The sequence below is a fragment of the Patella vulgata genome, chromosome 6, assembly GCF_932274485.2.
Source record: "Patella vulgata chromosome 6, xgPatVulg1.2, whole genome shotgun sequence".
Lineage (NCBI taxonomy): Eukaryota > Metazoa > Mollusca > Gastropoda > Patellidae > Patella > Patella vulgata.
In genome coordinates this window covers 10,184,412-10,208,646 of record NC_065884.2, presented here as the reverse complement: position 1 = coordinate 10,208,646, position 24,235 = coordinate 10,184,412, and the positions used below count along the sequence as shown (strand labels likewise).

At 35.6% G+C, this 24,235-nt stretch overlaps 1 long non-coding RNA gene across 1 annotated transcript in view; it reads right to left on the bottom strand.

The window, feature by feature from the left end:
- Window positions 1-22,492, bottom strand: part of LOC126825180 (uncharacterized) — a 32,955-nt gene extending 10,463 nt beyond the window's left edge. Inside the window, exon 1 of the long non-coding RNA XR_007681831.2 lies at window positions 22,401-22,492. This is a non-coding gene — a long non-coding RNA (uncharacterized LOC126825180). The remainder of the gene's footprint in view (window positions 1-22,400) is intronic.
- Window positions 22,493-24,235: the final 1,743 nt, after the last annotated feature.

Here is a 24,235-nt window from a genome sequence, read left to right as displayed (position 1 = left end):
GCAGTTAGACTATTTTGAAAATCACCTATCAATACGCAGATGATTCCTTAATATTTTCAACTTACATGGAAATCTAGAAACAATAAAAATTGAAATAGTGTGAATACCGTCACATTAGATATAAAAGAATAATCAGTTCAAAATATCAGAAAGTTTATTAATATTATCATGCAAACAAATTCCCATAACAAAGGTAAAGTTCACACATTAAAAAAGGTTACAAAACGGCATGGTAATTGGTATTGGTATAAAGTTGAAAACACGCTGCCCTCTGATTAATTACACACGCCGTCTAACCATGTAGCACACACGTCGAATTAATGCAAGAGAAACATTATGTAGCTTTAACAATCGCTAACAGGCGGTTTTCATACACTTTAAAAACCGCTCTCTTGCCACAATGCAGGCAATTAAAGACTAACTTTATCAAAAATGTCAACCTCATGTTTTAAACAGGAAGTTGCATTCAACTTAACAATAAACAATACAAAATCATAACTTGGATTCTTACAGAAGGTTAGGTCTATCAAATGGACATGGATCTAACATAGTTAACATAGTCAAATATAAAAATATCAAGATGATTAAATCTGGTAGCTACACATAGCCCATAATAGATGTTTTTTAATGAAGGGATTGATGGGAGAAAAAAACAATATTCTCTCAGGCAAGTCTTACAATCGTGCATCCGTGTGAACTACAAGGGAACACAACTCTGCTTGGGAGAATGAGAGAACGTCATAATTGAATATGATGACGTCAGGCCTTGGCAACGTCACGGCCTAGCTACAAAATCCTAGGAGATTTTAGAAGTCAAGGAGATTTTCGCCATTGGTGTGAACCTCTTTGAAATCATTGTCCTTTTCCAAAGTTATCTTGGAGAGTTTCAATACTTTAAAGATGATTATGTTATCCGCGGAAACATTTGATCACAGCGTAAGTAAACCGAAAGATAAGAACATCATCGCCAACATTATTCAATCTGATTCGCAGCAGAATGATTTGGCAAGTGAAGCCAGTGAAGGAAGACGATCATTATTTTACAAATTCTTTTCTTCTGCTCTTGAGGTAAGTTCGTCATTTCATGTACAACAAAATATGAAGCCGTCTAGGCCTGGTCAGGACTTTTCTACCTTACAAGTTTAATTACCACACTCTAGGCCTAACATTAACACAGGTTAAATGTGAAAACAAATGAAACAGTGTTTGTCGTCACTCATTCATTGACTCATTGATGATTGAGTCATTCATCCTTGGAGTTGGAGGTTGATTAACACTAGGCCTAGATGATTCATTGATTGGGCCTAGATCGGTATAGAGTCCATGTAGCTTTAGAATTGGACCTCTGACAAAATGTTCTTTTAAATAAGATCGTACCCAAAAATCGAATGTAACTAAACTGTAGCCTATACCCGATTGGCAGTCGCCGTAGATTTTTGATTCGGTAACGACAAGATAACGAAAAACCAAATAATTAATTAGCCTAGGTCATGAGTACCGGTATAATAATGTGTAAAAATGTAATGATAATAATGGAATGGATTATTTTATTTTATTCATTGCAGCTTTGTAAGCAAGAATTACGCCTATTGAATACTCAAAGAGTTTCACTGAAAATAGCGGGTCGTGATTTTCAAAGGTAAAATTATAGTTTCTAAAATTTGAACAACTCACAACGATAATTAAATATCTGGCACATTAATAATGCTACTTTAATTAAGGGGAAGTTGTATGTCACACAGATCAGATGTCATTACTTAATGATGGTCCCGGGAAAATTAAACATTTTTTTTTATAAAATAAGTCTAGATAAATTCAACATTTGATGTAGGCCCCATCGCTATAGCTAGATTAAATAAGACCAAATTCTATTAATGCAATGTGAAGCTTGAATGTTCAGATCAGAAGTTTATAAATAAAAGAACTAGTAACTCAATCTCTTTTTGTTTTTTTATCTTCCAGGAATATCGTTGGTGGGTATAGATTTACGGGAGAAGAATCATGGAAACAAGAAAATGGTCAGACCGATCCCTTAAAATCTGTTTGGTTAAAAGGATGTGAACGCCAAGAAAGATTTTGCCTTATTCCATTGAAAACTCATAAACCTAAGACTACTACAGCTTCTACACAAACCGATGACCATGCTACCATCAGCGATCTGGAAATACTCCTATCAAAACTCCTTAACAATAACCATAATATAAAAATAGAAGTTCTTGTTACCAAGAAAAATGGAGAGAAATCAAAGATTAATACCAGGACATTGCTGGAAAATATTGGACAACATAAAGAAATTATCGATGATTTGTTCCCACCCTCCATGGCAACTCAAACTGCTGATCCAGTTATGTACCGTGATATGATCTGTCAGACTGAAAGTTATCAAACCACTTTTGGGTGCCAAACAGTTACACCAGAGAGCACAGATGCTATCACACAAGCTGCACCACAATTAATCAGTACATCAGTTCAAGCTGTACCAGAATGCGTGGAAGCCTTTGTTCAAGCTGAATCACAATTAACTAGTACTTCAGTTCAAGCTGTACCAGGATGCATGGAAGCCTTTGTCCAAACTGCACCACAATTAACTAGTACATCTGTCCAAGCTGTACCAGAATACACGGAAGCCTTTGTTCAAGTTGCACCAACTCTTATTGCAAACGCGACTCAATATGAAACTGTGGTTAAATCATGTCAAGTCCAAACAACACAAGATGTCCAAGATGTTTCTTCACAGGTTCCAGGTCCGTTAACCACCATCAATTTAAACATGACAAAGAGGTCAACATCACCAGAGAGTGGGGCTTGCTCCTTAAACACAAATATAAGAGGTCGAACAAAACGGGCCATCAATTCCGCAGCTGGAGAAGTGACATCATTTTCCAGCGTGATTTATTTTAAGAATGTGTTTAGGTCTTACTTACAGTTTGAAAATCATTCGGCTACACTTTCTGGAAGAGCTTCCGACATACCAAATAGGATGCAACACAGCTGCCCAGTACCGATGATGAGTATCGCTTTTTCACACAAAATACGTAAAGCAAGGTTAGATTTTGTACTTGGTGTTGAACCTACAGTTCAACTAACTAGTTCAGCTACTTTACTAGATCCAGCATATTTTGTCAAGAAGACAGAGGCAGAAAGTCGTCAGCAAGAAGATGATGCCATCGTAGAGGACAATCTTTTGAACGGTAGTTTGAAAGAAAACTTTGACATCGCCAGTCTGGTATATATTGACAGCTTTGGGAACTTCAGCATGAACCAAGATGTCATGATGGACATGTTCGGATACGACCCACGACATTCACCCTTCTTACCATCTGGATATGAAGCTTCAATTGATCTACCTGAAGACTTGGATTCGGTTTTTGTGCCCTCCATCCGATCAAAGGACATCGTGTTTTCCAAGAACGAAGATGAATCGTTTAAAGAGATCGGGAGAGGTAGTTATGGTGTGGTGTATCTAGGACGCTTGCTAAAAACATCAAAGCAGATTGTTGTAAAAGATTTCTTCATTGAAAGCGTCTGCTGGGAATTTGTTGAACATGAAGCTCGGATCGTAACCCTGTTACAAGGAAAGGAAGTAACACCAACCTTTCATGGGATCATGGCATCAACCATCGACGAGAATGACTTTTCGCTGGTGCAGGAGTTTTTCGGATCGGGAAGCATCGAGACCATCTTGAAAAGCCATGGTGATTTGTCAGCTCATTCATGGATAACAATTTGCTTAAATATCAGCAAGGCGCTATATAACATCCACAGCTGCCACGTTATCCATAATGATGTTAAAGCTGACAACATCCTGGTGGATCTAGATGGTTTCGATGTTCGTTTCATTGACTTCGGGATGTCCACATTCAGAAAAGGGCTGGAGTTCACTGCCAGCCCCGAATACATGTCTAAGTTTCAATTCATGGCTCCCGAAGTCCGTGAGAACTGCCACACGACTCCACAGTCGGACGTCTTCAGCTTGGGTTTTTTATTTGGACAAATTATGGCCCAGGCTAAAGTCGTCCAATTAAGGCCCCTCTGGAGAACCTGCACCAGCGCCCGGGCTCTGTCCAGACCAAGATTACCACACATCATAGCTACCTTAGAAGAATTACAATCCAATTTGCAGCCTAAATTTATATTCTAGTTAAAAATATTTGTAAATGTATGTAATTGAACATTGTCGCTAAACCGTGAAATCAGAATGGAATCCAAATTACTGAGTTTATTAAGGCATTTTTATTATTATGTTTCGAAACTATCTTAGAATGAAAAGTGGATTCTTGCTGTCCTATCTGTTTATATCATAGACTTAAGCTTTGTATTTTTAAATTTGTATATTGTCATATCTGCAGTGACTTATTCAAATGGTCAGTACTCGACCAACTAATTTTTCGGGATATACCGTATTAATGTAGGTTAACACCTTTTCCGACATTAGTAAATTATTCTAGATTGCCTGAAAGTGGTGTTAACTGTACAGACTTGTATCTTTTATGTACACTTTTAAGTGAGATTAGCTGATAGATTGGCATCTATTATGTGCAATTTTTTAAGTAAGATTAGCTGATAGATTTGTCTCTTTTTACAATTTAAGTCATGTTAGCCGATAGATTTGTATTTTTATACAATTTAAAGTTACAATTTCATATTTTTAAGTTATATTTTTAAAATGTATTAATAGGCCTAAAATAGATGGTATCTATAAACAGTCCTACCTTGTTAAAGAATAATCCTATTAATCCTATAATTCACTATTGCCAGTTGAGAAATTGGCAAAAATATCATTTTCAACTTCAAATTCAAACGTTTGAAGATTGCTATTCCATGGTGGGGAATGTGAAAACAAGGGAGGTAATCGTGTTTATATTTCCGGTGTGAAGATCTTAAGTGTGGGAAAGATAACCTATGATAAAATAATAGTGAGTTGACAACCTATTATGTTTTGACTTTCTTAGAAAATATGAAATTGTAACTTCAAATCATGTTAGCCGATAGATTTGTATCTTTTGTACAATTTAAGTAAGGTTAGCCGATAGATTTTTAAGTCATGTTAGCCGATAGATTTGTATCTTTTATACAATTTAAATCGGGTTAGTCGATAGTTGTGTATCGTTTATACAATTTAAGTCGGGTTAGCCGATAGTTATATACCAATATACCGAGTCAGCCACAATATCAAAAATAGTTTCTTCACTTTTGTCCTGTCGATCCTTCAACGCAAGGGTATCCACAGTGGCTCGGTGAGTACGATGTTGACTCGTTAACCTGGAGTGTTCCATTTGCAATCCCTGCGTTATATATTGTCCAACCCTAGTTAAACTAAAGTTATGCATTAATAAAGTAATGTTGGGTTATAAATTATTATATATGAACAATCTGATTTACACTGTTTTTAATAAAATACAATGTTCTTTCTGAAACAATTATTGAAGAAATATTCGATCATTGCAGCAGTTTTAATGGTCAAAATATTATTGTCAATAAAATTGAAATTATTGACCAGCTACAAAAAATCCTCGATAACTAGAAAATTATAAACATCGTATTTATATTGTATATGCTTGAAAAGTAATTTATATAATATGACATCTTCTGTTAGAATTATTTTTTTAAAAACAAGATAAAGCATTGGATAAGAAATATAAGATAGAAATGGTGTATATTTGGTTAATGTATTTAAATAATTATTATATTGTACTTATCAGAACTAACGGAAGATATATTCTACAGGTGATATTTTATCTTTTACAAAATATTCTCCTGGACCCTGTTTCTCGAAATCTTAACTAAAGATAAAATCAATATAGTGGATCTTTATTTCTATTTTGATACCATTTATTATTATTTATACAATATACTCATATACATTATACAAGTATATTTACAATATCGATTGATTAAAACAGTTATCAATGAAGTTTATTTCTTATTTTGTTTTTTTTAAAACTGTTCCTAGGGGCGCATATACTATGTAGGAAGTTCGTTCGGATCCCGAGGAAAACAAATTGCGAAAATGTTGGGTTTTCGATGTCCAAAACTCTCTGTTAATCGCCTGCATTCTGTGCAGTAGATCGCCTTGTCTGGTAGAATGTTATTAATCTGAAGAAATAAGTATTGTTGTGTTAGTGCTGCCCATGATGGTTACCGATAGATGATAGACAATGTAGACTTGTAGATAGACATTTATTTTGCTTCGTACCATGCGACGACATTCCGTCGTCAAGTACCCGGATGTTCGCGTGCACCAGTTATACATATTCATGACATCTAGACAGGTATAGGCCTTAAGGTATTAAAGGGAACATACCACTACATCTCCCTTTCTAAGATTTACAAATCAACAAAAAGCATACATCTACTTGTATGACTGACGGACAGTATTATAATGCAATATGAATAACCAAATAATATGTATTATTACACCTTTGAATCTGACAAATAAACTAAACAAGACAGACACTATTTTGTGTTTAAATTTCAGATAATGTTACAGTCACTTTAAACCTATCCCCAGTAAACACAATTGCAGCAACATTGTATAAACATGTTTAACACTTATATGTCAACAAACCGTTTAGGAGGTTTGATATCTCTTTTTGATTTCCTTAAAGGGACATTATTGTGAAGAACCTTACACTGCTTATGATGTACAATTTTATAATTATCGACACTACTGTCATTACTTGAGTATGGCATTTTGTTTAAGTGAAATCTATTTCTACGAAATTTACCACTAGCAGTAGACACCATGTAAGACCTATCACTAAACTGGTTATTAACAGTTCCTGTCTCTTTACGATCTTTAATGTACACGGAATCGCCACACATTAGATGAGTTAAAGATTTAGCAGAATGTCTATTGTCAAAATTATCTTTCTGCTGTTTTGTAAGAACGGCTTCACGATTTGACAGAATATCAGAATCTATCTTTTTCCCCTCTAACTGACAAGAAACAACAGGTATTTTAGTACGCAACTGTCGACCCATGAGTAACTCCGATGGACTATACCCATTGTGGAGAGGTGCATTACGATAATTCAAAAATGCTATGTAAGGATCGTCTGATAACATTAACTTTTTAGCGGTACGCACAGCTCGTTCAGCTTGACCGTTACCAGATGAATGAGTCGGGCTACTTGTCACATGAGTAAAACCATAGTTCTTCGCAAAATCTTAAAATTCTGCAGACACATATTGAGTACCGTTGTCACTAAAGAAACTCTCAGGAATGCCATGATGGGAAAATATTGACTTTAGGTGATTAATGACACACTTTGAGGACAGCCCCGAAAGCTTAGCTACTTCCCTGTACCTGGAATAAAAATCTACGACAAGTAAATAGTTATTATTTTCAAACTCAAATAAATCAGATGCAACTTTCTGCCATGGTCTTTCAGGAAAGTCTGATGGAACTAATGGTTCAAACTTATTCACAGCTTTTTTACAACATACATCACAATTTGAAATTAAGTCTGATATTTGAGAGCTTAGTCCTATCCACCAAACAGAACGTTTCGCACGATCTCTACACTTTGTAATTCTGAGGTGTCCCTCATGAAGTTTACCAAGAATATCAGCCTGGGGAGATTTTGGTATGACAATTCTAGTGCCACACATCAACAAATTATCAACTACAGTTAGGTCTCCTCTATAAGCAAAATATGCTTTAAAGGCTCAATATCATTCTCGTTGTAACTGAATAATATGTCCCAATCTTTATTTTGGTCAACAAATTGTACTATTTTAGAATATTTCAATTAATTGATGATACAAATTTCATCTTAACACACCTTATTTAAAAATTTTGAAAAATTCAACATAATGGTTTGAAACGTCTAACGTAAACCTTTTCAAATGAAACTTCGATTTAAAAATATTTTCGAACCCTCTGGACAAGTAAAATAGGATGTAATGGATAATTTACACAACAGGTAGGACACTTAAACATCTAGTACTTAGTTAGAGATATTATTTATTTTCTGGAGCTTTCAAGTCAGCAAGAGTGTTATTGTCCCTTTAAGATGAGGTTTAACACTATGAACTGCACTAGGCCAACCATTTAAACATAATGAAATTAGATCTTTACAAACTGGATCCGCTTCCTGTTGAGCACGTATGTCATTCAAGCGTTGATCTTTCAGAGGAAGGTTTGGTACTAATGTATGAACGTATAAGCATGTATCATTCTGGAAAATAAGATCTGCTTCGGTTGCTTCAGAATAGGGGACGCGTGAAAATGTATCTGCAATACACACATTTTTACCTGCTACAAGAACGATGCTGTATGAATAACGCATTAGCCTCAATCTGTAACGTTGAATTCTAATAGGAAGACTGTCTAAGTCTTTAGTACCTAACAAAGGGACTAATGGTTTGTGGTCAGTTTCAATGAGAAATGTTCTTTGTCCAACTAAATAGCCCTGAAACTTTTCGCGAGACCAAACAACGGCTAAGGCTTCTTTGTCTCTTTGCGCGTATTTTTGTTCCGTTTCTGTTAGGCTTCTCGACGCAAAAGCTACTGGTCGCCAACCACTGGAATACCGTTGCAATATAACTGCACCCAGACCATACGATGAGGAATCCGCACTTACTTTGATATCCAAGTCTGGATTGTATAATGCCAACACAGGCGCATCAGTTAATACTTTAATGATTTCCTGAAACGATTTCTCTTGAGCTGTATCCCATATCCACGTTTTGGATTTATATAGCAAATCACGCAGCGGTTTTGTAATCTCTGCTAAATTACTAATGAATTTTGACAATTGATTAACCATACCGAGTATTAAACGTCGAACGTCTGAAACAGTTTTAGGTCGTGGAAAGTTTTTAATAGCAGTAACCTTTTCCTTATCTGCCTGGACACCATATTCACTTACTATTTGGCCTAAAAACTTAACTTGAGTTTTTCTAATTTCACATTTAGATTTATTAAGAGTTAAACCATGTTCACGCAATCTATTCAGAACTTTCCATAAGTTTACATCATGATCGGCGTAAGATGAACCATATACAACAACATCATCCATTAAACATGCAACCCCTTGAAGACCTAAGATTTTAGACATTCTCTTCATAAATAATTCTGGGCCACTTGAAATTCCAAACGGTAGTCTCTTGTAGCAATACCTACCAAAAGGGCTCAGAAAGGTAGTTAACAGACATGTTCGACCGAGGGAAGCATATGACGCTCTCTTTTAACTGCTTTATTCAGTTTAGTTAAATCAACACAAACGCGGACTTGCTTTTTATTCTTTTTCAGTACAACGCAAAACGGAGCACACCATGGCGTTGGTACATCAACTGGAGTAATGACCTTTAAATCTTCGAGTCGCTTAAGTTCTTTTTTTACCATAGGCATTAATGGTAAAGGTATCCTTCTGGGTGCAATGACTGAATAGGGAACAGCATCCTCTGCTAATTCAATATCATAAGAATCTTCAAGTTTTCCCAAGCCTTTAAAAAGTTCAGGGAATTCTTCTTCTATCGAGGACAATTTATCCGCGTTACCCAGAAATAAAACAGCTTTGGTAATGTCTCTAACTCGATATGATTCAAAGTCTTCGACATTGCAAACACGAATTATTTGTCAATTTAAATGAACATTGATGTTGTGATCTTACCGGGAAAAGATGTCCTTCGGATATCCAATATTTCAGACAAAATAAACATTTACCATTAGTACACAAATCGTGTACCATAATGCATTTCAGCATTTGTAACGAGGCTAGACAAATTCCACAAGTCATATCACACGGTGGCGCCATATTCTTATCTGGAGAGCATGCACAATAATACTACCGGTGTAGTCTGGAATAACCAGACGCTAGATATTGCGAGAGAGAGAGAGAGAGAGAGAGAGAGGGGTCATTTCGGGACTAACATATGGTTCAATTTTATTTCCATAATTCGATGCGCGTAGGCGTCTTTAGCAGTGGGAGGAAACCGGAGGACCTGGAGAAAACCCACGAGGTTGGACAGGCGATATATTCATATACAACTGGCGGTAGTTTTTACTTTGATGTCCATAGCAGTTATATCTCATAACAACCTGTCATGACATCATCATATGTGTCATGACATCATCATAGGTTGATATATTCGTTCATATCAACCGCTGATGACGTCATGACAGGTTGATATTTCATATCAACCGCTAATGACGTCATCTCAGGTCAATATATTCGGCTCATATCAACCGCTGATGACGTAGATGATCGAAATAATACAAAAAAACACAGAAATTAATTTTTATTCTTTTGACAATTAAAATTTGTTATGGTACAGTTTCTAACATTCAGGACCGAAATAGACGGCGTATTTATCGACATACATGTATTTAGATCGGTTATCCATGTCTAAGACATCTTTCAGAATTTTCTTTTCGTCCACATTGCGATTATTTCTCCACACACTACACGACTTGAAAGTATTTATCGCCCAAGAGTTCCTTTGTAAAGTATTTTTGGGTACAGTCCACTTAAAACTGTCGGTCAAATCCTTCTCTGAACATACCGAAAACCTTCAATCATGGTTAACTGTCAGAATTCTTGGAAAAGAATGCCTTTTGGTCCAAATTTTCTGCAGGCTTTGGATAGATCTTCGTGGATATTTGCATTCACATCTATTCCATCGTCAATATGTTGGCTAAAAAGGATTGATTATTCGTCTAACTTTGTATTAATATCCATTTTGTTTTTGCTTTCAATTCAATAGTCCAAAATGGCGACGTATAAACAAACACATGCACGTAATTGCACGTGATTACTTCGGTAATTTTCGCTATTTGGCGGAAATTATCGAGCAATTATCCAATCGTTGTTGCCGTTTAATGGAAGAGCCCATTAAATTTAAGGGTGAAATGGCGTTGTATATGTCGGATATAAACCTACTCTCCCTCGGATTGATATGGTAGATATTGATATGGTAACCTCGGGTAGGTTAATATCCTATATATATTACATGCCTTGCGACCCATTTGTGTCAATTTCTAGGTCCCAAATATTAGAGACTTAGCTAATTTAAATCCCATATTCCCAATCAGTCATAAACTTCCATATTGTAGATTTCGGGTGATTTATACCAAACTCACCCTGTTGTAACCTACTATAAACAAGAACACGTGGACCACTTGAAAAGTGTTTTTTTTTTACGATCCTCAAAGTTTGGGGGCATAGGTTCAACGCGGCAAGACTATTCATTCACTTTGATTCACTCTCTCCGTTCAATCGTTTGACATCTCCCTCTCTGTTCGGATAAGCTAGTGATTTGGCGACAGACAGTATCTGGTCAGCTCTGTTTATCACGGTCTGAAATACTGCCAGGCTGCATTTCCGGCAGCCTATTTCTCAAAATATCGTCGCGAAAATATGCATTCACTTTGATTCACTCACTCCGTTCGTTTGACACTTTCCTCTCTGGTCGGATAAACTAGTGATTTGACGTCAGGCAGTATCTGGTAAACTGTATTTATCTCGACGAACAGTTGAGGTTCATAAGTCCATTCGTTTGACACTTTCCTCTCTGGTCGGATAAACTAGTGGTTAGGTGGCAGGCGGTATCTGCTCAGATCTATTTATCTGGAGGATCAGGGCCAGAAATACAAGCAGACTGCATTTCCGACATTCAATTTTTCAAAAATTTCTGGGGAAGGCCCCCATACCCATAGTTGAAGCTCGCGCCTTTGCCCCCTTAACCTTGGACTTAGCCCCAGCTTTTCCCCTCCTTCCACTCGCCGACTGACGCCGCCACTGATATCATGTTCACAATCACGGGCCTACCACAAGCCCAGGACTTCGTTGGACGAAATACAAAGTGAACATACATGCATATAATAAATTAAGTTTTAAATATTATGACATCAAAATAGAATTTTACAGTGAATACAGAGTACGCATACGTAATATATGTAATAATAAATTAAGTTTATTATGACATTAAAATAGAATTTTACAGAAAATACAGAGAAAACATCCATGTATAAAGTTTAGGTTTCATTTATGATGACATTAAAAGCTGTGAATATTTGTCTGTCAAAGAGAAAGTTTGTTCTTGAACTTAAAATAACTTCATAAATACCAGACTTTGATTATAGGCTTGTCACGGGAATAAATGTTTAAATAATAGTTTACATAACATTTGAAGCCAAACTAAAGACCTGCAATAGGCAGATTTAGTTCTTACATACTACATCTTTAATGCTGTTATTTAATTGTACTTGATCCAGTATTTAATCATGGAGTTGACAATTAATTATCATTATGCTGTTTTTTATGTTAGTAAAATGGAAATAAAGTCTACGATAAACTCTGGGTAATCTAAAGAGTACAAATATAAAACTAGAAAAAATACATTGTGATAAAAATTTCAGAAATGAAATGAAATGAAATGGGGGTCAACGTCCTACTGTTCTGTCCCAACTGTAAATACTAGAAACTAACATACAATTCAATTTCTTTAGAAGTTAATTTTTTTAGCTAATGAAATTTATTTGGTATGGTCGCTGTATTTTGTAGAGTAATAGCTACGGCGAGTGAGAAACAATTCCTTAATAAATTAAAAATATTAACAAATGAAATTATTTGGAATCATCGCTATCGTATCTAGAGGGAGTGTAGACTGTCTCCTTAACAACTGGGGTGTATATTGGCTGTACAACTGGGTTGGAGACTGGGTGTTTAACGATGACAGGTTTGTTATCGTTTTGCTGTTTAACAACCAGGATGTGGAGTGGTTGCTCAACCGGGGTGTGGACTGGGTGTTTAACGATGACTGGTTTGTGGACTTTGATTACAGCGATCTTGTTATCTTCACAATTGACATTTTTAGGGTAATCACAGAAACCTTTACCAGGAGCAATAGCATTAAACACCAGACCAGATGGACAAGCTTGAATGTAGGGGATATTCGCGAAACAATTCAGGAACTTGTTACAGAATCTTGGATTAGGGTAAACACCAAATGGACGTGGACAACTGACGCCGCTGTAACACGGCACAAATTCCTTGGAGTTGCATCTTTTAATATTTCTGTCGTAAAGGGTTCCTTTCGCACACTTGATACGAACCAAACCTGCTGGCGAACATTGGAAGAAAGCACCACAGTCGTTAGGATCTTCGAATAATCCATAATCCAGACAGGGCTTGATTACCACGTGTTTGGATTTCTGTATTGGTGCAACTTTATATGATTCATGTTGATAAAAATTGGGATTATCTTGAACATAGTAACCTGTAAAACAAGAAATAAAATTAAATGAGGTTTAACGTTCTACTGTTCTGAACCAACGAGGATAATGAAAAGGGGCATACGTCACTCAATGTGCTATGAGGGGAGATTTTGCCGGGGCAGCACTATAATATGTCTTTGTAAAGCGCACATAGCGCACACTGAGCGCTATAGAAATGTGTAATAATAATACTTCAAATTATCACTATTATGTAAGATTTAGATAACGAGATGTCCGCTCTTGTTATAATAGTTCAAAAATAGATAATGCAAAATGATTATATTGAAAATTACATTCAAATTATTTTTTTCTGAGAGACTTCTGTTTGAAGTTTTGACAAGATATGACAGATTGTTTATTGTCGTTACAACGGTACTTTTATCCATTTTTAAATTAAATCATTAAATGGCAACTGTATTTCAATCCGTTTAAAATAACCGCCATCTGATGCCTAGAGAGTTGATTATCGGCTTGCCATTAAATAAATGTCTAAATAATAGTGTATATAACATTTGAAGCCAAAATGAAGACCTGCAATAAACAGATTTATCTCTGACATAATGTATCTTTAATGAAGAAGTAAGTAGACCTTGTGATTACTTTGAGTATATTTTGATCATTTATATTTCAAACTGACACACCAAGTTTGTTCACTCACCATTATCTGCTATAACCATGGAGACGGTTACAAACAAACAAAATACCATCGTCGTCTTCATCTTTAGGTATTAAGGATGTCAATCGTGTTTTAACTATAAAAGAAACAAACAAAAAAGCGTTATTATTCAATTGAAGGTGTTTAACCCCAAAGCCTTTGATTTTAAAACCAAAATCGCCGAAAATCAATAACTGAACGCCACAAACGTATAGTTTTTTATAACTACAAAATACGGTTTATTAATTTAATAGCTGGTAAATCCTTGTCAATGGGCAGACAGGCTCTTCTGAATATAAACAAACTAAAATGCCATAGGCCTACTTCGGATTTCTGGACATTCTGCCCCGACTTCGTGTATAAGAAAGTCCAACAACCAAATTATAGACAACAGGTAGGCCCCTGTACTCTTAGTTAAATTCCTTCTGAAATTGATGGTTCCGATATTTTTATTTATTTATTTTGTGCGTTCTGTGCAGGAGATTGCCTTGTCTGGTAGAATGTTGTAAGATAGTAACCTGAAGAAATAAGTATAACCTACGCAGTCTGATTTCTGGACATTCTGCCCCGACTGCGTGTATAAGAAAGTCCAACAACCAAACTATAGACAACATGTAGGCCCCTATACTCTTAGATATGCCTTCTGAAATTGATGGTTCCGATATTTTTATTTATTTATTTTAATTCTTGTAGGGAAAAGGGTTGAGATCCGGGGGGATAGGACCCCAAACAAAAAAAAAAACGGGACGAAAATTGCCCGAAGCAGTTATTTTGAAAATCACGAATAAAGATACACAGATTCTTCCTTCTTCTTCTTATTCTCGCCTTACATTGAAATCTAGAAACAATAAGAATTGACATAGCCGACAATAGATGTTTTTTTAATGAAGGGATAGGCGGAGAAAAAAAAAACCCATGCAAGTGTGTGAACTGCAAGGGAAGACAACTCTGCTTGGGAGAATGCGAGAAATAATAAAATGACGTCATAATTGAACATGTGACGCCAGGCCTTGACAACGTCACGGCCTAGCTACAAAATCCTTGGAGATTTTAGAAGTCAAGGAGATATTCGCCATTAGTGTGCATCTCTTTAGCTCTTTGATATCATTGCCTTTTCCAAAGTTATCTTGGAGAATTTCAATACTTTAAAGATGATTATGTTATCCGCGGAAACGTTTGATCACAGCGTAAGTAAACCGGAAGATAACAACAGCATCGCCAACATTATTCATCCGAATAATCCATCTGATTCTCAGCAGAATGATTTGGCAACTGAAGCCAGTGAAGGAAGACGATCATTATTTCACAAATTCGTTTCATCTGCTCTTGAGGTAAGTTCGTCATTTCATGCACAACAAAATATGAAGAATGAAGCCGTCAGTCTAGGCCTAGTCAGGACTTTGCTACCTTACTTACAACAAGTTTAGTTACACTCTAGGTAAAAATATGAAAATAATAATGTTTGTCTTTGGAGTTTTGATTGACAGCATGATTAGGCCTAGAGACGTAGCTTAAATTTGACCTGTGACAACACGTTCTTTTAAATATAAAATCAGGCCCAAATCGAATGTAAAACTGCTAAACTGATACCTGATGGGCTGATTGACAGTCGCTACATCCTACTCCTAGTCTTAGTAGTCCTAGGCTAAGAATTAATTAGCCTAGGCCTATATTATTAGGCAGTGGATATTTAACCGTATACGGCACTTTACTTTATTTACTATCTTGCCGTACGCTTCCGTTTAACATGCGCAGTTCTCTGATACCTGGACTTAGCAGTTTTCGCTTTGGCGTCTGACATTAACCCATAACCCAAACCCTAACCCAAACCCTAACCCAACAGTTCTATTCGTTCTTTGTATAACAATGCTTCTTTTTCCGTTTCTTATAAAGGAACGAAATAGCCATACTTGAATTTCTATGGTATTAACTGGATAATTATTTTTAAAAGAAAATAAGATAATAAATGTAAATTGTAGAAAAGCATTTAGAATATTATTCTATTTTGGTCGAGGGCGCATTTCTGTGGATTTTGGTTTTAATTTAAGTACTAAGACTGTCAGTGGTTTGTGTTTTTCCCGTAAAACCGTGCTTCTGCGCCGAAACGGTGTACATTAAAATAGCGGAAGTAGATACTTTGCCGTATACGGTTAAATATCCACTTCGATATTATTAATATTAACTTATAATAATGATATTATAATGTAAATAATGTGTAAAACTGTGTAGTCGTTAAAGGAGCTAAATCGCTAACATTTGGGACCTATAAATTGACAAAAGTGGGTCGCAGCGCATATAATACTGTAATATGAATGTATATAAACTGATTTACATTCAATGGTTTCCGTTTTTACTCCAATTCCAAATCAGTTATGTTCGGCGAAATAAGCCAGCAGTCTCAAGCGAGTGCAAATTTCTAGCGTCTGGTTATTCCAGTCTACATACGCCGTTTGATTTGGTGCAATGTGTCTAGCCTCGTCCCTCGAGTCTCTTGATACAACTGGGGCTGAAGCGCATTATGGTACACGATTCGTGTACCAATGGTAAAATGTTTATTTAGTCTTAAATATTGGATATCAAAAGCCCATCTTTTTCCGGTAAGATAACACCATCAATGTTGATTTAATTTGACAAATAAATCGTGCTTTCAATGTTGAAGATTTTGGATGATATTGAATAATGATAATCATAATATTGGGGAATGCTCACTAGTCCGTTCACTAGGGTTGGGTTGGGGTTCATTAGTCCATCGATATCTATTATTAGGGTTAGATTTGGGTTAGGGTTAGGTTTATTGATACCCATATTGATAGTATTTCTTATAGCGGCGGACTAGTGCACCAGCGAAAAGTGAAGTCCTCTCATATAATGAATTGTTTTATTTTATTCATTGCAGCTTTGTAAGCAAGAATTACGACAATTAATAAATACTCGAAGAGTTTCACTGAAAATAGCGGGTCGTGATTTTCAAAGGTAAAATTGTAGTTTCTAAAATTTGATCAACTCACAACGATAATAATGCTAATGTAATTAACTATTAAGGGGAAGTTGTATGACACACAAATCAGATGTCATTACTTAAGGATGGTGCCGGGAAAATTTAACATTTTTTTTATAAAATAAGTCTAGATAGATGTAGGCCCCATCGCTATAGCTAGATCAAATAAGACAAAATGCTAATAATATAATGGGAAACTTGAATATTCAAATCAGAAGTTTATAAAAAAACCTAGTAACTCAATCTCTTTTTGTTTTTTATCTTCCAGGAATATCGTTGGTGGGTATAGTTTTACAGGAGAAGAATCATGGAAACAAGGAAATGGCTTGACCGATCCCTTAAAATCTGTTTGGTTAAAAGGATGTGAACCCGAACAAAAATTTTGCCTTATTCCATTGAAAACTCATAAACCTAAGACTACTACAGCTTCCGTACAAACCGATGACCATGCTACCATCAGCGATCTGGAAATACTACTATCAAAACTCCTTAACAATAACCATAATATAAAAATAGAAGTTCTTGTTACCAAGAAAAATGGAGAGAAATCAAAGATTAATACCAGGACATTGCTGGAAAATATTGGACAACATAAAGAAATTATCGATGATTTGTTCCCACCATCCATGGCAACTCAAACTGTTGATCCAGTTATGTACCGTGATATGATCTGTCAGACTGAAAGTTATCAAACCACTTTTGGGTGCCAGACAGTTACACCAGAGAGCACAGATGCTATCACACAAGCTGCACCACAATTAATCAGTACATCAGTTCAAGCTGTACCAGAATGCGTGGAAGCTTTTGTTCAAGCTGAATCACAATTAACTAGTACTTCCGTTCAAGCTGTACCAGGATGCATGGAAGCCTTTGTCCAAACTGCACCACAATTAACTAGTACATCTGTCCAAGCTGTACCAGAATACACGGAAGCCTTTGCTCAAGTTGCACCAACTCTTATTGCCAACGCGACTCAATGTGAATCTGTGGTTAAATCATGTCATGTCCAAACAACACAAGATGTCCAAGATGTTTCTTCACAGGTTCCAGGTCCGTTTACCACCAACAATTTAAACATGACAAAGAGGTCAACATCACCAGAGAGTGGGGCTTGCTCCTTAGACACAAATATAAGAGGTCGAACAAAACGGGCCATCAATTCCGCAGCTGGAGAAGTGACATCATTTTCCAGCGGGATTTATTTTAAGAATGTGTTTAGGTCTTACTTACAGTTTGAAAATCATTCGGCTACATTTTCTGGAAGAGCTTCCGACATACCAAATAGGATGCAAAACAGCTGCCCAGTACCGATGATGAGTATCGCTTTTGCACACAAAATACGTAAAGCAAGGTTAGATTTTGTACTTGGTGTTGAACCTACAGCTCAACTAATTAGTTCAGCTACTTTACTAGATCCAGCATATTTTGTCAAGAAGACAGAGGCAGAAAGTCGTCAGCAAGACGAAGATGCTATCGTAGAGGACAATCTTTTGAACGGTAGTTTGATAGAAAACTTTGACATCGCCAGTCTGGTATATATTGACAGCTTTGGGAACTTCAGCATGAAACAAGATGTCATGATGGACATGTTCGGATACGACCCAAGACATTCACCCTTCTTACCATCTGGATATGAAGCTTCAAATGATCTACCTGAAGACTTGGGTTCTGTTTTTGTGCCCTCCATCCGATCAAAGGACATCGTGTTTTCCAAGAACGAAGATGAGTCGTTTAAAGAGATTGGGAGAGGTAGTTATGGTGTGGTTTATCTAGGACGCTTGCTAAAAACATCAAAGCAGATTGTTGTAAAAGATTTCTTCAACGAAAGCGTCTGCTGGGAATTTGTTGAACATGAAGCTCGGATCGTAACCCTGTTACAAGGAAAGGGAGTAACACCAACCTTTCATGGGATCATGACATCAACCATCGACGAGAATGACTTTTCGCTGGTGCAGGAGTTTTTCGGATCGGGAAGCATCGAGACCATCTTGAAAAGCCATGGTGATCTGTCAGCTCATTCGTGGATAACAATTTGCTTAAATATCAGCAAGGCGCTATATAACATCCACAGCTGCCACGTTATCCATAATGATGTTAAAGCTGACAACATCCTGGTGGATCTATATGGTTTCGATGTTTGTTTCATTGACTTCGGGATGTCCACATTCAGAAAAGGGCTGGAGTTTACTGCCAGTCCCGAATACATGTCTAAGTTTCAATTCATGGCTCCCGAAGTCCGTGAGAACTGCCACACGACTCCACAATCGGACGTCTTCAGCTTGGGTTTTTTATTTGGACAAATTATGGTCCAGGCTAAAGTCGTCCAATTAAGGCCCCTCTGGAGAACCTGCACCAGCGTCCGGGCTCTGTCCAGACCAAGATTACCACACATTATAGCTACCTTAGAAGAATTACAATCCAATTTGCAGCCTAAATTTATATTCTAGTTAAAATATTTGTAAATGTATGTAATTGAACATTGTCGCTAAACCGTGAAATGCAGAAATGGAATCCAAATTTCTGAGTTTATTAAGGCATTTTTATTATTATGTTTCGAAACTCTTAGTTAATGGTAAAAAATATATCAAATTTATTGTTCTGGGTAGTATACAAGTAAACTCTTATGACCAATTGCTATACATAATGAAAAGTGGCCTCTGGCTGTCTTATCTTTTTATGTTATAGACTTAAACATACATTATGCAAGAGCTAAATCTGCCTATTGCAGGTATTTCTTTAGGCCTGAAATCTTATCTAAATTATTAATTAGACATTAATTAACTTATCCAGACCATAATCAACTCTCGATGTCAAGGCTAGCCGTCGATATCGACTGGATTAGAATCCTATCTGCTGCAAACGCTCATTGATAATTAAATCAAAACTTTAGTAATGATGAACGAGGCCAGGCGGAAATTTAGAAAGCTGATATCTCGGTTCATAGTGGACCAGATTGATTGAAATTTTCAACAAATTACCTTTACATTATCTAGTTTTTACCTATTATAGCGAGAACTGTCAGCTCTTTATCTCATCTCCCATAATGTATCTTTAAGCTTTGTATTTTTAAATTTGTATATTGTCGTATCTGCAGTGACTTATTCAAATGGTCAATACTCAATGTTTTCGTCTGAATACTGGCTAGATCTACTTGGTTGATGCTCATTACTGGCTAGATCTACTTGGCTGATGGTAATTACTAATTACTGGCTAGATATACTTGGTTGATGGTAATTACTAATTACAAAACAAAATAAATGTGTTGTATACCTTGATTTATAGCTATGTCAGGATCAGTTATGGAATATATTGCGATGTGTTGTATACCTTGATTTATAGCTATGTCAGGATCAGTTATAGAATATATTGCGATATATGAAAGAAAATACGGGAACTCGACCAATTAATTTGTCGGGATATACCGTATTAACGTAGTTCAACACCTTTTCCGACATTAGTAAGTTATTCTAGATTATCTGAAAGTGGTGTTAAACTGTATAGTTTTGTATCTTTTATGTCAACATTTAAGTGAGATTAGCCGATAGATTGGCATCTATTATGTGCAATTTTTAAGTAAGATTGGCTGATAGTTTTGTATCCTTTTACAATTTAAGTCATGTAAGTCGATAGATTTGTTTTTAAGTCATGTTAGCCGATAGATTTAGTTGTGTATCTTTTGTACAATTTAAGTAAGGTTAGCCGATAGCTGTGCATCTTTTATACAATTTAAGTTGGGTTAGCCGATAGTTATATACCAATATACCAAGTCAGCCACGATAACAAAAATAGTTTCTTCATTTTTGTCCTGTCCATCCTTCAATGCATGGGTATCCACAGTGACTCAATGAGTACGATGTTGACTCGCTAACCTGGAGTGGTCCATGTTCCATCCCTGCGTTAGCCGAGAAAGTTTGGCTCAGTTGATACGACGTTGACTCGCTTACCCGGAGTGTTCCATGTTCAATCCCTGCGTTAGCCGAGAAAGTTTGGCTCAGTTGATACGACGTTGACTCGCTAACCTGGAGTGTTCCATGTTCAATCCCTGCGTTAGCCAAGAAAGTTTGGTTCAGTTGATACGACGTTGACTCGCTAACCTGGAGTGTTCCATGTTCGATCCCTGCGTTAGCCAAGAAAGTTTATCGAGATTTTCCAGCGTGGTTCAGGCGCGTCAGTGGTGTAGGACGGATGGCCTGGCAAGGGACAACGTATTGTTGTTCGGTTGGGGCGAAAGACTGAGATCCGGTGTGTACGTAAAAAAACACCGTTGGTAATATATATATATATATTGATGAAATTATTGTCCAACCCTAGTTAAACTAAAGTTATTCATTAATAAAGTAATGTTGGGTTATAAATTATTATATATGACCAATCTAATTTACACTGTTTTCAATAAAATACTAAGTTCTTTCTGAGACAATTATTAAAGAAATTGTGATAATCTAGGATGAAACGAAATGTTGGATTATTGCAGCAGTTTTAATGGTCAAAATATTATTGTCAATAAAATTGAAATTATTGTCTAGCTACAAAAAATCCTCGAGAACTAGAAAATTATAAACATCGTATTTATATTTTATATGCTTGAAAAGTAATTTATATAATATAACATATTCTGTTATAATTATTTTTTAAAAACAAGATAAAGCATTGGATAAGAAATATAACATAGAAATGGTGTAAATTTGGTTAATGTATTTAAATAATTATTATATTGTACTTATCAGAACTAACGGAAGATATATTCTACATGTGATATTTTATCTTTTACAAAATATTCTCCTGAGCCCTGTTTCTCAAAATCTACTAAAGATAAAATCCAATTTTAGTAGATACTTCAATTTGTATTGGCTAAGCCCTAAAATCAATCTAATATTATCCAATCAAATTACTTAAATTTGGATTTTATCTTAGACCTTTATTTCTATTTTGATATCATTTATTATTATGTATACAATATACCCTTGTTTATATACATGTATACCTAGTATTTATAATATCATTAAACACAATATCAATTGATTAAAACAGTCATCAATCAGCATTATTTCTTATTTTGTTTATTTAAAACTGTTCCAAGGGGCGCATGTAGGAATTATACTCTTATTTATACAATAATATATATATTAGTGGTATCGGGTTGTAGAATGAAATATAGAGAACTTCTACAACGTTTTAGTTTCGAATCCCCGGTTGTACGTGACAAGGAGTAGGGTCGCCTGTCCAACCTCGTGGGTTTTCTCCGGGTCCTCCGGTTTCCTCCCACTTGTAATGACCCCTACGCGCAAGCGAATTATTGAAATAAAATTAAAACCATATGTTAGTCCCGAAATGACCTAGTTTTGTGTCGATTGGACGTTAAACCCCACTTCTCTCTCTCTCTCTATACAGCGTTTATATTTTCTAGTCTCAATATCACTCTAGTTGAAAGCGGACGTAACCCCCCCCCCAATAGTCGTTAAATTGATATTTACAAAAACACAGAAAGAAGTCAACGGAAATTATAGAAAAATAAAACTTACTCAAAAGGTCTTTGAAATATACGAAGGTCAGGAGGTTCCGCCAAACGTGAAAGTAGACTGTTTACTTCTTAAAACAAGCCTTGATCCACGACACTGTAACAATGAATACAAATTGAAAATGACTGGCTTATATACACATAAGAAAGATTTAAAGGGACAATAACACTCTTGCTGGCTTGAAAGCTCCAGGAAATAAATAATATCTCTATCTAAGTACTAGATGTTTAAGTGTCCTACCTGTTGTGTAAATTATCCATTACATCCAGAGGGTTCGAAAATATTTTTAAATCGAAGTTTCATTTGAAAAGGTTTACGTTAGACGTTTCAAACCATTATGTTGAATTTTTCAAAATTTTTAAATAAGGTGTGTTAAGATGAAATTTGTATCATCAATTAATTGAAATATTCTAAAATAGTACAATTTGTTGACCAGAATAAAGATTGGGACATATTATTCAGTTACAACAAGAGTGGTATTGAGCCTTTAACAATTTGTTGATGTTAGAAGTCTAGCAAATAAAACTGTCAAATATTCAAATGCATGTCAGTTTACAACATTATAAACATGTTTTTTTAAAGATATGCTGATTAGCAAAACTTGTTTATATTATCCCACACCTTGTTCTTAAATAGGTATTATATATTAATACGTAATATTCAAGAAGCAAAGACTCATAGGTCAAAGTTCATGATATATCAATAATATTTCACAAGTAAATTTTAATAAGACAGAAACAAAAGAAGTATTCAAATTTATATCTAACCAGGGGACAATATTCTAAAACATAAAGCCACTGGTTGTCATTAGCATTTTTCGGTCTATATCAAATTTTCTACGCCTTAGTCCACGCTATAATTAACTCAAATTGATTTTTAACATTGAAAGAGATCGTAATCCACTTTATAATTAACTCAAATTGAGTTTTAACACTGAAGGAGATTCTAATCCACGCTATAATTAACTCAAATTTTCTACGCCTTAGTCCACGCTATAATTAACTCAAATTGATTTTTAACATTGAAAGAGATCGTAATCCACTTTATAATTAACTCAAATTGAGTTGTTTTAACACTGAAGGAGATTCTAATCCACGCTATAATTAACTCAAATTGATTATTTAAACATACATTTAGGCCTGAAATGTTATCTAAATTGTTAATTAGACATTACTTAACTTATCCAGACCATAATCAACTCTCGATGTCATCCTAGCCTGCGATATTTATTGGATTAGGATCCGATTTGCTGCTCAACTTTCATTCATGATTTAATCATGAAATGGATAACCGAGACTATGTTTTTTATCGTACCGACTTTAGTAATGATGATCGAGGCTAGGCGGAAAATTCAATCGCTAAAATTTGGGTTCAGAGTGGACCAATTTGACTGAAATTTTACAGCCAATTACCTTTTACATTATCTAGATTTTAACTATTATAGTGAGAACTGTCAGCTCTTTATTTAATTTCCATAATGTATCTTTAACATTTATGGAGTAAAATAATCCAAAATTCTACGGTAGATTATGATCTCATTAGTTTGTATGACAATTAGAGGAGAGAGAGAGAGAGAGAAATGGGGTTTAACGTCCACTCGACACAAACTAGGTCATTTCGGGACTAACACATGGTTCAATTTTATTTCAATAATTCGCTTGCGCGTAGGGGTCTTTAGCAGTGGGAGGAAACCGGAGGACCCGGAGAAAACCCACGAGTTTGTAAGACAATTAGGGAGTGAAGCAAAGAATAATTTATATATTTCAAATACACAAGGATATGATTTCAATATACTCATTTTAAATACACGATATGTCAGAGATCGTCATTAATAATAA